Source organism: Mesitornis unicolor, unplaced genomic scaffold (genome assembly GCF_000695765.1).
Source record: "Mesitornis unicolor isolate BGI_N332 unplaced genomic scaffold, ASM69576v1 scaffold21084, whole genome shotgun sequence".
In the NCBI taxonomy this organism is placed as follows: domain Eukaryota; kingdom Metazoa; phylum Chordata; class Aves; order Mesitornithiformes; family Mesitornithidae; genus Mesitornis; species Mesitornis unicolor.
In genome coordinates, this window is record NW_010179666.1 from 44,347 (window position 1) to 56,072 (window position 11,726).

General features: G+C 38.6%; 1 protein-coding gene across 2 annotated transcripts in view; it reads right to left on the reverse strand.

Annotated features, from left to right (window-relative positions):
- Positions 1-11,726, reverse strand: part of SALL3 (spalt-like transcription factor 3) — a 19,466-nt gene that overhangs the window by 6,938 nt on the left and 802 nt on the right. The gene's annotated exons all lie outside the window — the stretch shown is intronic.

Consider the following 11,726-nt stretch of genomic DNA (forward strand, 5'->3'; position numbering starts at 1 on the left):
ATGAACAAAACTTCACTTAGCTGTGACTATACCTGGCGTTATTATAGAATGCCTAAAAAAAAAAGATTGCCAAGAAATTCAGAACTTATCATTACAACAGAAACAGTTATGGAAAAAAGGTAGAAGTGCAAAAGAAAAGGAAAGTGTAATCTTGAGATGTTCCAGTTACTTTTAAAAAAGAGGGTTTTACAGAACATTAACTATAAAATCGCTTTTGACAAAATTACATGTCAGTTCTTTCAGTCTTTGCTGAGCTAAAACTCCCTACAGATTTCAGCGGGGAGTTTTGTCTGATAAAGGTGATAAATCTGTACCCTGAATACTATCTCCTAGCCTTCTAAATCATCTCAAACTTATTATTTCCCTGTACCTTCCAAAACTGTACCATCAAAAAACTGTTAAGGTGGCACTATATATTTATACATTTATATATCCAGTGCTTGCCACTAAATAAAAGAGACATATATTTTCTATTCAGAAATGATCACTGATTTTTTTTCTAATTTTAATTATTTGCACAAAATTCTACTGTACTGACTAGCTAAAAGGAAAACTCTTCTTTGAGTAATACTGGATTTTTCACCTTCCTTTCTTTCTTTTGGGAGCAGGGAAAAAAATGCAATTGAAAACAGTCAAATATTATTTAAGACTTCTACACAAAGTGCTGAAGCCGTTATACTGTTTGGGTTAAGACTGGTAACATATAGCTGTTGCTAGATAATGCTAGACTAATCCTTACCGTAAATGCTTCTGTAGAATCTTAACTATCACATTGCATTACGAAAACATCATAGAAGATAAGACGATTCACCACAAAAAAAAGAGCATACTGGCCGCAGGTATCCTAAAACATACACTGAAAAACCTAAAGCCTCCCCAAATGACTAAGTGAAAAAGCAGGCTTCCTAACCAGTTTCAGCATGTATTTCTGCTTTTGCAAAGCGAAAGCACGCAGAGTACAGACCAGTGAGGCACCCAACACACTCGCCTCTCTCCAGAGTCTTTCCAAACTAAGACAACTGAAACAAATCCTTATTTACATTACAGATTTACATTTTTACAGTTGGGGGTTGGGGGAGGCTGATCCTCTGGTCCTTACTCAGAATCTGAGTTCCCTGGTTGGTACTACCGACCACACACAGAAGGACCACGTCATTCCTGAGGCTTTCACTGAGATTTTCCAGTGCTTATTTCCAAACCTTGGCAAGCTGGGTAAGAGTTGCCTATTACTATTATTATCATCATCATCATTATTATTATTATTGCCACTACAACTACTACTAAGGCATGGTTACAAAAGAGGACTGATTCTGAAAGAAGCTGCAAACTGTGCAGCTCCTCTTCAGCTTTTTATCTATATATCGCTATTCTTTTGTTTAAAGAGAGCTTTCTCTAAACAAACCTTGCACAAAAGGTTTAGGTAATTAGTGATGGATTCAGGCAATGTAGCCATTCAAATATGGCTGTCCTCTGATCTAAAACAAGCTGATCAAACACCAGCAAGCTAATTGTTTCAGACACTGTACAAGCCTCAGTGTGAACATTTACAATCAAAACAGGTATTATTTTCTGCAGGAGAAGAGAGTCTCATGATCTATATATATCCAAACTAATATGTATAATGCATAAGCTTCCAACAGAAACCTAAACTACTGATGCCCACTGCCAGGAGGTATCAATATGAACCTCTTCAGCATTTCAAGATAATAAACTGCCTAGTGTATTAATTCATGAACTCAAAGAAGCAGCAGTTTGCATGTGAAAGATAGCTTGTGAAGAAGTACAAGTGGAATACAGCAGTATAGGTATTTCTCAGATGATCAGTGGTCAGCTCTGTTCTCAATTAAATAAATGGCTAGTTTTGTGCTGTCTTGGGGGCACCAGGCTTGTACTAACTGGGTACCTACAGTTCTGCTCTGTATTTCTTCCTCCTTCAACTCCCAAGCCTTAAAAATAGTGAGAATACTTTTCAAATGACCAAACCAAGTACATTCATCTCATCTGTCTTGAAGTATTCAAGGACTGCTTTTAAAAAATATTTTAGAGAACAATGCTAGAGAGTCATTGGGGTTCCCCACCCTACCCCAGCTCCCAAATCAGACTCAAAGTAGACGTACAATGAACCTCACCACAATATTTTCCATTGAGGCTAAATTATTTTGGCATTTCTTAAGAAGTCAAACAAGATAAATCCCTCTCAAAGCTTCACTTTCTTGGACTGGTAAACAAGCAGGTGACACAGATGGCACCAACATAAATGCTGCTTTGTCACAGATAATGGTAAATTCCCTGCACAGCACACTGAGGCTACTGAGATACTTCACAGAATGATGGACTATGGGTTCAATCCAACAACTCCTACTCAAATGAGTTGCCTTCACTCACATTAGAAAGACTACTGAAATGAATACGATTGAAAGAGGGTATGAACTCATCATGCAAACAGCAGTCTTTGCGGTCTTGTCCCAAACATGCACTCCAAGGGGAGGAAAGCAAAACTGAAAATAATGATTTATAAATATATTTAATAGATAAATGTGTATTGGTGAAATGCACGTTTCACAAAAGAGGTTTTTACCACCCCTTTCAGTAGTATTTATTAGTACGAAGGCACTAAGGTACTGCATTTATCGTTGCTTTTGAAGTGTAAGTCCTCATCTTCAACAGGGAATAAAGCTTAAAAACATACGCCTCCACATGAAAGGATATTTTTGTTATTTGCTAAAACTTTATCACTTTATGAGTGACAGAAATCAATACCAAAATTTCATCATTATAAAGATTTTTTAAATGCTAAAATATTAAGCTAAAAAAAATTTTTGTTTTTAGGTACAGCATACACCCATTACAGGACAACATAGTATTTTTCCATGTTTCCTTATGTTTTATAGTTTGCTTTCATTTTCTGATAGATTATAAAGTGATTAAATCCACTAAGTACTGAAGAATTTAATCTTATTTCTTTTATTCTTCCTGAAGAGAAACAATCATTTTTATCATTACTGGGAGGATGTGGTGCAGTAAAAATTTTCAAGGACTTTGGAGGAATTAATCAAGCGCTTGCTTAATCTTATAGACATGGGTTGAATTTTGCAGTTCTTAGTTACACAAAAGGTGTTGAATGGGAGTTTTGTCAAGCAGTCAGGATCTCGGCCACTAATAACCTCTCAGTTATTTTCTTTTTCTCATTAGCAGTCTAACAGCTAACAGACTAATTTGAAGCTGCTATGGGGTGCAAGATGAATTACAGCACATAAAGCTTACCCTATGAAAACAGGTGAAAAATTGCAGGGAACAGCTCTCACACGGCAAGCTTCCAGGCAGGTGCCAGCCCGCAGAGCTGGGGTGGCTCCAGGAGGTGGCTGCTGCCACTCTGGCCCTAAAATTAGCCCACAGAAATTCAAACGAAGGTTCATTGAGATAGTCACTTTGGGATGATGATACCAGAAGCCTCTCAGGTGCTCTGCTGACTCAGCGCAGGGGGTATGAGGGGCTGACACCAGGAGGCTTTGCTGTGCCACCCTCACTGAGTGCACCCACCAATGGCTCTTCAGGCTGGAGCAGTGCGTGGCTGCAGAAAGGATGGTGTTGGCCTGCTTTCTTGTGTCACAGAGGAAGGGAGAGGCCTGAGATGGTGCCGTGGGCCCTCCACTCACCGTCACAAGAGGAGCCTCGAGAAAAAATTGCCACGGCTACCGACTACACTCACGCAGGGTTTGTAAACCTGGCTTTGATATTTCTGAATTTTTATTGCAGGCATATGTCTTTCTGCTCCGTGTGAGAGAAAAGCCTCCTGCGTGATGAGCAAGGGAAAATATAACGAACGGATGCTTCAAGAATTGCTGCCATCTACTTTTGCGAAACAGACTGAAATTAAACATCACACTCTAGACAAGTTAATTCCGAAAATGTATACTGCTTATTAAATGCCCCCTTTTTTAGGACTAATGGCTGTCAGTCTGGAAAAAGCCCCAACCGACCCCACTGTGTTTCATCTTTGCTCCAGAATCTTTTCATTTTGTCTCAACTTAAATCACTTCTAGTTCTGTCCATGTAAATGTGCTGAAAAGCACTTTTTCAGTTATATTAAATAACAACAATCAAATGTTCTCTGACAATTCATTATTTTGTTATATTTTGTGACTCTGTACCATAGAATCCTCAAATTATGTATGATTCATGAGACACTTGGATAAAAACAGGTAGGAAAATCAAGATTTTCTCAGCTTTAATCTGTTTCAAATTGCTGATACCTTCCTGAAGCTTTCAAACAAATGTAAAGGAATCCAGTAAATGTGTAAGTAAATAATTTTCTTAAGCTTCTTTCTAGACTATATGCAATAATACGAATGAAAGCATGGAAAAGTGTTGTGTGAACTACTATTAATTCTACATTCAGAGCTGCATAACTGAGACTTAATATTTTCCAAATGTAGGCATTTCTTTCAGGAAGAAAAAACCACTGATATTTCACTGAGAAGCAGTGTATGAACTATGAGGAAGTTTCAAAAAAATGCATTTGTTTACATCAGCTAAAGATAAAATGTCTACTAACTATGAAGACAGATGTATAAAATGCTCTTACATGCAAATCCAATAATAATTTCAAAGTGCAGCTCACAGCATTTTTGTATATTTAAACTAGCAATGTTATAAATAAAACTCTGAGCATAGTGCATCAATACAGGACAATTATTTACTACTCCTATCATCAGAATGCATAAACTTATTTTTCCCCAAGCACAATTTCAATAAAGTAAGAGAATATATTAAAAAGCCCAAACAAAAACAACATAAATTTGTTTTCAAAATTATATTCATTTGGAAACAGTAGTCTCGTAACAACTTATTGATCCTTGAGAAGAACAGTATTACTTTTTCCTTAGCTTTATCATCTCTTACAATTGATGGAGCTTTTAAAGAAAGTTTTCTTAAACTGTTAGAACACGTTTATTTTCTTGCAAATTAATTCTTTTTAACTCTTCATGATAGCTTTGAATCCCATAAAGAAAGATGAATTATCACATACTGAGCCCAAGCTGTGAAACAGGAGGAGACAAATAGAGATCCCTACTGTGTTTAACAATGTAGAAGAAATTCCAGACTCAACAGAAAAATTCTCTGTCCTTTTTCTCAGCCCACAAAAGCTGTTAGCATGGATCTGAACAGTGGAGGGCACTCTTGCTATGCAAAACCCGGTACTGACCTGGCACACTCGGTTTGATCTATTCAGTAGCCTCAATCTCAGAATTTGTTAAGTAACAGCCACCTGTGGCACAGGCACCAACTGTATTCTGTTTAAAACATTTGCAGTTTCTAATCTGTGCAGTGAAGCACTTCGTTATCTCAAACACTGGCGCCTTTCTATGTGTACGCAGATGTGGAACATATACAAGCTTCACAAGTTATTTCGAATATTTGTGCAAGCTATCGTATTAAATAAGACCTGTGTTATGTTTTTAGAATCATATAAATAGCTATTCGGTTGGCTGTTACAGCATGTATACATTAATCTTGGGTTGTGCAGAATTTGTGTACAAATATGCTTGTAGGAACTACGTTTATTTGGAACACAAAGTTTCACTGGGAATCCTAAAAAAATGGAGGTAAATACTTCTAACATAGCTCATATGAAAAAGTGATTGAAAAAACCCAAAACAAATAAGCTAGAAGAAAGAAGCAGAACACTAGATTCCGCATATCTTTCCTATTTTGAAAAGTATATAATTAACTACATCTTAAACTACGTTAACTCTAACACCCTGCAGAATGAAGCCAGCTGCGCTCTGAACAACCCCAGAAACGCTGACATATCTCTGTTCAGAGGCTGACAACAAGAGAAGCCAATGTGGACCCAATCCTGCATCCCCTAAGCATCTCAACAGTGAACTTACAAGTACTGGACTCAGTGGCACTACTCCTTTGAGTAAAATCACTCACATGCAGAAGTGCTTGAAAAAGCAAATCTGGAGCAATTCAATGCCAGTTGTGCAGCTCTGTAATTTTGCTCATTTACCATTCCATATACTGCAGTATTGACAGGACAGCAAAGCATGTAAAGATTTAAACAAATTGGTTAGCTTTCATCATTTCCAGACACTACTACATCAACAAAATCATAAAATAAAGTTGTGAAATGGCACCAGTAGAATGGATCTCCTGAAACACTGACAAGTGAGTCAGTTTTGATTAACTGAAACAAAAATACCGTGGCACCTGCAGGGTTAATTAGGCAGCTCAAGATGCTGGGCTTCATAAAAGGAAACCTTTTTCCTTCTTTAAGAACTGTAAACACTTGTGCTGAACTAGATGGGCATTTGATAAGCTGTGCAGCATGTCGCAAACTCCGAGGGATCTCTAGTTAACACTCAAATTCAGTGTTAACACTTAACAGAACAGTGGTAAGCCGTGCTGCCAAGGTCAACTGCACAGATGTACTAATTGTATTATGAGCTTGACATCTAGTGGCCACCCCTGGCAGGGCAAAGCAGGCAAAGGTTAAATCAGCAAGCCTTGTCAAAGCACTTCTAACTACCCACCCTCAGGGAGAGAGGCCTGGGGAAGCTTGCTGCCACTCCGTGCTTCCCACCTTTTCTCCCCGCCTGCCGGCTCCGCTCCCGTGGCAGCCCGCTGCGCCGCCGCGCAGAGCAGCGCCCACCCGCGCAGCACCCACCTGCGCCTCCAGTACCCACCCACCCAGTCCCCTGGCCGGCAGGCGGTTCCTGGAGTAAGGAGGTCAACAGCCTTCCCAGCTATTTCGGTGTGCCTTGCTCCCCGTGTCAAAAGTTTGGGAATTTCTTGGTGTTTCCTTTTCAGCCCTTGGTGATAGGGTCCAACTTTTGGGGTGCAATTAGTGAAGGGAGTGTGAGAGGGAGGGGGTGGAACGGACACCAGTATTAAGAGATGGGCAATAAGAGCTTTGGAAGGGCTCTTTTTAAAGATTTAGCTTGCCCTATGATAAATGTTGTTCAAGTGAGCTCACTTTGTGTACCCTAACTACAGCAAGGAAATACTAAAGACCTCACTCTTTTACTCACCATCTTCTCACTCCGCAACTTGAAAGAAACATGTTTTTTTAAATGTGTTTCATTATGGTTTTCTATCACCCTTGTAAACAATTATTTTTCTGGCTTTCCCAATTTTGAAGGTGTTTTGATAAGAAGAAATGTATTCTGTGTCCAACAGCACTATAACTGAACCAGCTCCTAAAAGTGTATTTTGGCCTAAATTCCCTTTTTTTATTAATGGAAAACCTGTGCTACATTTAGTGGGAAATTTTAAGAGGGTAAAGGAAACAGGATTTTGGCCCTTTACATTTCAATGTACAATTCAATAAAAATTTACTGCTGGAACTAGATTTACCCATGCGTCTTCTGGAAAAAAATCACAGTAACTTACACTTATTTTACAAATGCAGTGTTACAAAAGAAATTATTTTTACATGCTTTATTTTCTAAAATGTGTCAGTACTTAACTGTTTTAATGTCATGCCAGACCTGGTTTATTATCAGCAAAAGTGATTGACTCATGCCCTTACTGATTGATATTCAACAGATATGCTTGTCTTGGCTTGGCAGTCAACAAATCAAACGGAGGAAAGATATCCAGAAAATCTTACCAGGATTCAAACTGTTTTCAGAAATGGCACTAATACTTGTTATTAATTTGTTTATTTTCACTCCTTTTTTTAAAATGCTACATATTTTTTGAATTGTATCTTTTTCATCTTTCTTAGGCAAGAAGTAATTTTCAGCAGCTAAATCTATGCATATTAATAGCTTAATTACACAGAATTTAAACCAATGCCTTTCAAAATTTCCTCCCTCTCCAAAAAAAAACGTTAATGCCTACCTCAGGAGGTGGTATAACTTCCTCAAGATCAGCACCACCAGATCAAATCTGACCCAGTTTTGTCTACTTGCACTGTTATACATACATCAGCAAACTGGCTGATTGTTGTAGTTTCCGTATTATTCCAAATATTTTCCTATCTCTGTCACAGTTCAAAACAGAGTATTTTAAAAACTATACAAATACAGATGTTACATGGTTTGAATGTTCAGTCTCTACTGTAATAGCAGAACTATTTATATAAAGTTTCGATTACTATTTCTTATCAAAGGGGCAATTTATAGCAATACTCATTTGGCCTTGATTTTTCACAAATGGCCTTCTCTTATAGTTGCCTCAGAACAAACATTTGCAAAAATCACCAAAGTTTTATGTTTACTGACAGCTGCCTGTGACTTCTCAAGTTTTAACGGTAATAGTGTCTGACCGATGTGGAATAATCTCTATTTTGTTGGTAGGAAGTTCCCTCCAAAATGTGTTTTTACCCTCTGTATATGCAGAGAGAGTGACCACACTGAGCTGAAGCTGGCTGCTCCACAGTGAACTGTGTCGTTGCTGTAACGGAGCATGTGTGCCTGTGTACACACTCCAGAAGACACCGAGTGCAGCCACCAACTGCTCCAAACTGCATAGCCCAGTCCCACCTTACCACGATGTCAAAGATCCATTAGTTTAGACTATGTTGTATGTATTGAACACTTGTGGGGGTAAACAGGTCCAGTATTTTTAAAAATTATTGCAAACGGCACATTAGAAAACCGTCATTACACAGTTGATTACAAGGTATCCCCTCCACCTCAAACTAAACATTGATACATCTTTGCCAGAAACTTCTCATGAAATGTCCAAAGCATTATTTGTCATCACCCTTACCAGAACCTCACTTGTACACTCTAAGAATCACTTTTCAGCATTACAAAAAACCCCTTTTATTATCCCAGCTTTAAAAATACAAATGCTACATTCGTGGTTTAATATAAAAATTAATCAAAGTTGAAGCATGTTCAATTCTGATTCGTTTGTAATCTGTTGAATTAGGCAAGTATATTAGAAATGTAATTCCAGCTATTACAATGTTTTACATTTACTGAGACACTGAGATTATGGTATTCTACAGACAGTCATCTGAGTCCTTCTGCTGCTGTTTTTAAATGATTTCTATAATATCTTCTAGTTTAGGAACCTCAAAATGGTTTGGGCGTTTTTAATAGATATCTTTTGTCCACTCTTCTACAGTGCAATTATTCAAGTAATATCTCATCACCAGCTGTTTGTTAACATTTCCTTTCAAAATCAGTAAAAAATATATATTTAGCATTTCACTTTTGACCAAATAATTTAAAACGATTTTGAGTGTAAATCTGTAGTTGATGACATGGCCAATTATCTTCAGCCTATTCTAAAACTTCTGTGGTAATGTTAACACGAAAGTTATGGTAAGCCCAGTCAACTTAAAATCCGGCCTAATGTTTATCTTCCATTCTGTTTCCCAAACTGCCAGGCTTCTCTCTGCTACTGTGAATGTCCCTTCACTCCTAGGATTATGTTTATGGAACATTCATTTTTAAATTATTCACTCAATAAAATCTATTTTGAGGATATATTAAACACCATTTCATTAAATAAATAAGAAGCTTAATTTGCTTAATCTTGTATTAACAACAATTTCCACCTTTGAAGACAGTCAAATTAGTTAAAAGGCTACATGCATCAAATAGTACTGCTTTAAGCAGCTTGCTTTCTAAAAACGACAAATATTCTTGTACTGTGCAAACTATTTTTGGCCTGTTGCAAAATATGCTCAGGAACTGTAGCAATATCTTGATCCCAGCTGCGAACAGAAACGAAGCTTCAACACTGACTTGACAAGAAGTGTTTTAATTCATGAGATGTGCAGCACTCATTATATCTGGCCTATAAAACTGCTTTCAGTACAGCAATCGTTAGGCTTCTTAATATAACGTGTAAATGATTTACATTACACTAATGGGCACTGGTTAGCCCTCCTGTATCCTGCCTCCACCTTGTTCACATTTCTCAAATGAAAGTGCAAAACCTACAGCACTACTTCAGCTTGTTAATTGTTAACTATGAAGGGTATCACTCTATTAATTAAAATATGTTTTAATAAAAGGAAACATAGCACATTTTGATAGCAGCCTTCTAAGGCTGAAAAGTATTTACATTGTTGCATTTTAGGGCTGCTGTGAAAGCCGATTTTGTGCTATTCAGGGACCACAATAATAACGCTTTAAAATTCCTCACTGGGATGCAATGTAGTCCTTTTGATGGAAAGACTGTCTTTCTCATTCGGCAGAAATAAATCCATTCATTTGATCATGTAGTCATTGAGGGCAATACAAAACAAACCAAGTGTGAGAAATTCTATGTGATGAAGTAAACAAAACAAAACCTCCCAAAAAGGGAAAAAAAAAAAACCATTTCCATGACAAAAAGATTCTTTGTCCTTAATCTACCCACCATATGCAAGCGTTTCTTTTTAGCATATCTCTTGTTCTAATCTCGGGTGACATGGCTACATAGATAAGATTCACAAAACAAAACAAAAACCTAGTTTAACAATTTTTTTTCAATTTATTAACTCGCCAGGAGTGTCATAATGAAGTAGTGGGGTTTTATTTTTCTGTGTTGAAATGGATTCAGAGCATGTAAAAGTTTATAACACTAGTGATAAATTCTTAGACCTAGAACCCACCCCAGCAGACACCAGGCTCAACAAATCTTGTTCACATGATAAAATACTAATTCTTATCTGCTTGCCTAGATTAATTTCTTTTACATGACCACTGTTTCTTAAGGCAAAAAAAAAATCTTGAAAATGCACTGCTTTGCTCCTCCTCTGTGACAGAAGGAAGCATTTCCCTGTGAGTCTGTTATTGTCAACACCCAAGTGGGTTTCCCTGGAGCAGTGGCAGCAGCCCCCTTAGGAGCCCTGGACCGTGTGGGACGCGATCCCTAGCTCCCCAAATACCCTGGGAAGGAGCAGGAGGCTTAACGATTTGCCACTCTGACAGATGTTTTAACCTGATGAAGTGGATTCACACTGCCTTAAGCTTTACGGCTGTAAAGTTGAGATACAATAGTCAAAATCCTCCTCAGGCTTCAACTTTGTTGCCTTTCTCTCCCCACATATGCAACTTAAAATTCATTATAGCTTTGAAGCAGGAGACTTTTTTTTTCTTTTCGAAGTGGGAGGAGGGGGTAAAAGAGTGGAGCAAGGGGCCTACACAGAAAGCCGAGAACATAAGGGCTCCCACTTGGTTATGCGAGAAAGTAAGAAAGCAGTGGGCTCTATGCAGAGAGGAAAAGAAAAACTTTCAAGTGGAAGCTCTCAGCTTAGCCCAAGAAAACTCAGGATGGGCTGTAGCATGCCTTTGCACGCAGCAATGCTGAGGACTACTAAGAGAATTAAACTTTAAAAAGGAAGAAGAAAATCCCTGCAGCCCTCTTCTCGGAAAAATAAACAAAATTACAGCAATGTGGATATGAGGAGTGATTACAGCCAAAATCTTCCCAGCTTTGGACACTTGTTCCCTAGCAGTCTGGGCAGTCCAGATGCAGAAAAGCAAGTGTGCGTGTGGGGACGGAGCCGAGAATGGCGGATGGGCGAGAAAATACCCCTTTCCCTCCGCCCGCAGCCGGCGCGACAGGGGCCGGTGGCGGTGGTGGCACTCCATGTCACCTACCACTGCTCGTAATTACAGTCGCAGCAGAGCCAGGAGGCGAAGGGGGGCAGACAGCGCGGAGGGAGGGTGGGGGAAGAGAAAAGCTGCTGCTCAACCTTCTTGAAAATAATGAAATCAACTCCGCTGCCCCCCGCTCGCCTCAGCGGCCCTGTCCGCTCCCTCCGGGGC